General features: G+C 38.1%; 1 long non-coding RNA gene across 1 annotated transcript; it reads left to right on the top strand.

Moving 5' to 3' along the window:
• The first annotated feature begins 720 nt into the window (after nt 1-720).
• Nucleotides 721-3,797, top strand: LOC136473470 (uncharacterized). The gene is made up of 4 exons (XR_010762636.1): nt 721-1,048; nt 2,048-2,763; nt 3,041-3,130; nt 3,371-3,797. It is a non-coding gene; the product is annotated as an uncharacterized lncRNA (long non-coding RNA).
• Nucleotides 3,798-4,730: the final 933 nt, after the last annotated feature.

Genomic DNA, 4,730 nt, shown 5'->3' with positions numbered 1-4,730 from the left:
TTTCGAATTCTTTTGCGTATTATATTACATACATGGGCTTAAAGTGCCATACTAATTATTGAAAGTATTGTTCACTATCCACATGAAAAATGGGTTTAACAAAATGTTTAATATACAAAATACAATATTTCTTTTTGACCAAAAATTGGTTATGTATCCACCACATGATGCCAGTTATGTATAGGGTTGCGATAATGATAGGAGAATTCCATCACATAGGTCAAGCTCAAGCATGCAAGCATTTGATGGCATGCGCCATTTCTCTGGACCCACCTAGTCCCACTGCCTAGTGCTCGAACCCTTCTATTGATTCTTTTATTTCTTCTCTTTTTTTTTTTTGAGAGGAGCCCTCCTTCTATTGATGATGGACAAATGGATGACATGACATGGCCCAATGCGGCAAGGCCCATATGTACTCGGGCCAACAAAACCCTATTATTAATTGTGCCTTGTCATGTCATCCACGAACCCACTGCCGCCGCACCCCCATGTCATCGTCGTGCGCGCTGGATTGCGCCCCTTGTAGTGTCTAAGAGTGGCTTCCTGTTTAATGGTTGGTTTCTGGGCTGGTTTGAATTGGCTGATGCTAATTTATTATGAGAAAACAATACTATTGGTTGACTAGTTTGGATTGGCTGAAACCAAACGAGCGAATAGACTGAGCGTATGATATAAAAGACTGAGTGTATGATATGAATCAAACCGAGAGATAGGGTTTGCTTCTGTGTTTGACGGTTCGCTGCAAGACTCACGGCTCCGCTCCCTCGGCTCCGTGTCGTCTGGCTCCCTAGCCTCGTCTCGGCTCGTTTCGTCTGGGCCGTGTTTCCTCCTATCCTCTCTCAAGCGGCGTTCCTCTCTCTCTCCGTGAGCTCCTCTCCGGCGCTGCTCCCCTCTCTTTGACGCTGCTCCTCTCTCTCTGGCACTGCTGCTGCTTGTGCTCCTCTCCCCGTCCCTCCCCCTCCTTCCTCTGTCTCCATGGGAAGTGCAACATTCTTGACCGGGGATTTCATTTCTAGGTTTTCAGATCCAGGATTTGTTCTTCATGAAGGTACCTTTTTTGATGGATTGATTTGCTCCTATTCCCGTTTGATTCGATAGTAATTGCATAGTTGGATAGTCAACGCCGATTTCAGATGGTTTCCTCATGTGTATGACTACATGTAGGTTCTAACGCTGACCAGATCACCCAACCTAGCTTTTGGTTATGTTTGTTTGACCATCTGAAATGGCTAATGGAATACTGAGAAGTTTCTGTTATTGATAATGGAATACTGAGAAGTTTTTCTTTTGTGTGTGTGTGTTTAGAACTGGGCTACTGCCTGGTTGTGATAGTTCTCAGTTTTTTGCACATGCTATAGTATTGCCAATTTACTTGCACTTCGTTTTACAGTTTTACACAAGCTTGTTAATGCTAACATATTCTATTGAAATTGATACCTTTATTGAGTCGCCATTAATTTTGAAACTTTTTGTAAATTTTGAAACTGAGGTACTTGTCAAAATTAAATTAAATGAGGTGCAAGTAATTAATTATTTTCAAGGTAAAGATTTTTTTCTGAAATACAAGGTTCTTTCTCAATGTTGTCAGATTGCCCAGAAAGTTATTTTTGTTATGTCTTTACAATGTAAGTTGGTATTTGTTGTCTTTCATTTTCAAATGTTTATTTGTTGTAAGGTATGCCTTGAGTATATTGACCCTATAGTGACCACGAGGTGGTTGCAATTAGTATGAACCTTTACAGGTCACATTCATATTCGATTCGATAGAGTAGCTTTCCGTATGTTTCGATTCACTTTGCATCCTCTATAGGTTTCGATTCAATTCCTCTGTATGTACCTTTTAGGAATTGTTTTGGTCCTCTGATGTTTTTATCTATTCTAACCATTTAGTTGTGGTTTGTACCTCACCTGCATCTGGTTGTACCTTTTCAGTAAAGCATGCCTATTGTCAATACAACTCATTTTTGCTTGTGAATTTTCTAAATGCTCATGCAAATATATCTCTTTGCCCGTACTAATCCATCTTTGTTTTTATTCTTATTCACAGGACAAGCCCTGAACTTCTGCTGAATCCGGTGAGGGAGACTTCTTTGACAGTATCTTAAATTCAGTTTACAATCCTTCATTATTGACTTTTATTTCCTTTTTGTAAACCACGCATGTTAATATGTACTTCCTCTGTCCACAAAGGAATGCAATTCTCGCTTTTCGAGAAGTCAAACCGTTTGAACATTGACTAAATTCTTGCTTTTCAAGTAATATTTTGAGAATTGTGACACATACTTCTACATTTATCTACTTGTACTGATATGCTGCAATGAAGGAGACAATGTTTGATAGAGACTTCAATCAACTCTATACGTATAAGCATGACGGTACTATGGAGAACTTTGTTGGTCATTTCAATGGTTTTTGTGGTATCACTGCTGATATACACTTGATATATTTATTTGAACGATATTGTGATTTGTTTGTGTTACAAATGTATACTTTGGTAACAAAATTGTTAGAAAATATTCTTGGTACAAACTAAAAAGGTGGAGAGGAATGGACAATGTTCAGTGCCTGCTCACATACGTTGCATCTGCATGTGTTTAATATGTTTTGTCAGGCAACCATTTGCCATCTGGTATATATTCATAGCTTCTAGTTGAGTTGACAGGTTAAGCAGGCAAATGAACTGGATAACATTCTTTCAAAGTTCCTTAGTTTTTTTGTCAATGAGGGCAGAGGCATTCGAAGTGTTGAGGAGAACCAGTTCAGGTATTGCAATTTCCAACTTAAACTGATTACATTGAGTAGTGGGTTTTATGCTCCAGTAGTTTAGCTTTCCTACGAAACATGAACTATCTCTAAAGCACATGGATACATCTTCAAAATGCTAGATTTTGGGACGGATGGAGTACTAGTTTTTTTCTCTCACTGTCTTGCCGTATTTCCCACATAATGATCAGTTTTTTCAGCATAACTGTTTATCCCTTTATTAGAAATCCAAATTGTTTACAACTGAACCTGTGCCTAAGTATGCCTTATGTTTCAGGGTCATGATATAAGTTTCCTAATAACAAACTACCATAGCGAGGACATGAATAAGCACAAGCTCATAGATTTTATCGCGCAATTCATGGAGGTAAGTTGACATGCATCAGCATAAGCATGGCCTTGAGTTTGTCACTTTTACTCTGGTTGATATATGCAAACACCGTATGTTAGCACATACTTTCTCCATCCCAAATTATAAGACACTTTGGCTTTTCAAGATGCATATATTTTTCCATGCACTTAGATACACACTATGTCTATATATATAGTAAAAACAATGTATCTAGAAAAACCAAAACGTCTTATAATTTGCTTACATGAACTCCAGGATATTGACAAGGAGATCCACGAGCTGAAGCTGTGAGTAAACACTCGTGGCCCGTGGCCGGCAAAGTGGCGACTGAATTCTTGAAGCAGTTCATATGACCCGGAGCAGTAGTCAGTGTTGATTATCGCAGCCTGTGACTACGCTGTCATTTTGCAGCAGCTTAAGTTGTCTTTACTCAGATTTTTTGGTTGAGTATAAATGCCTTGTGAAAGATGCATTCGTGGCTCTGGACCACCTGATTAACAACTGACAATTGCAGAACCAGGATGATATTTTTCATATGAGCAAATATTGTATTTTTTTTCCTTTTGCTTGAAAGGAGAGCTGACGTTGACTAAATTGCTTTTTCTCTAGTCTGTTGGTGTTGTGGGACAGAACCATAACCACTGCAGTGTAATTAATAACGCAAGCATGTATATTTGCACTTCCTGACAAGTATATCGTTTACATTAAAGTCTTAATAGCATGCAACATCAGTTCATCAATTTCGTCAAAAGCATTCTGCAAAAGTTGTATGTCCCTTTTCTCAATTCTATTCGCAATGGTACATTGCATTCCTTATTGATGACGGCGGATTGCCAATGTTGCCATCCATCTTCAGTACCTGGTACATTAGGTTCATCTTTTGCAGTTGGGTGGCTTCCTGAAAATATTGAAAATGTTATCACTCATATTCACAATAACTATCTCAGATCATAGTTTTTTTTGTATTTTTCTCACCTTAGTCAATACCCTTGTCATGACTTCCCCATCGAAGTATCTTGCATAGAAGATTGTATACAATCCAGTGTTGATGCTGTTATTATAAAAAAAACAACTATTATTAATTTGTCTAATACTTTTTTCTATTTAATCTATAGTAGTAGTGTGTTGCCTGTTTTCTTCTCCCCCGATGACATCAATGTATTCAGTGTCCCAATTATCAATATTGTTGTTATTGCTATTTGTGAGATTTCTCCAGCACTCATTCATACCAGAATTGAGTAGCAAAATGTAGCTTTGTTCTTATCCTCCAATACTTAATTTCCTAGTTTCATGTTTTTTGGATCTAGCACCACTACCTTCTTCCTCTCGAAATCCCATATATAAAGGCACCAATGCCACTCCACAATTATTGGCGTCATGACCTGCATTTATTTAAACTTGTTTAATATACGTATGAAAAAAAATAAACTTTTCTATTTTTTCCACACATCATACTGTTCAATCATCATGTTGTTGACTTTTTTAGTTTGTGTACTTACAAGCCTGCAGTCTTCGACGTTGTATGATATGTGTTCACCCAAGAACATATCCTTAACCAGTAATGTCGGCTCGCCTCTTGCTTTCTTCAGTCCCCAAACCTGTTATTTGTCACCCG

This window comes from Miscanthus floridulus, chromosome 8 (genome assembly GCF_019320115.1).
Source record: "Miscanthus floridulus cultivar M001 chromosome 8, ASM1932011v1, whole genome shotgun sequence".
NCBI classification, from domain to species: Eukaryota; Viridiplantae; Streptophyta; class Magnoliopsida; order Poales; family Poaceae; genus Miscanthus; species Miscanthus floridulus.
This window is presented reverse-complemented; position numbering and strand designations above follow the sequence as displayed.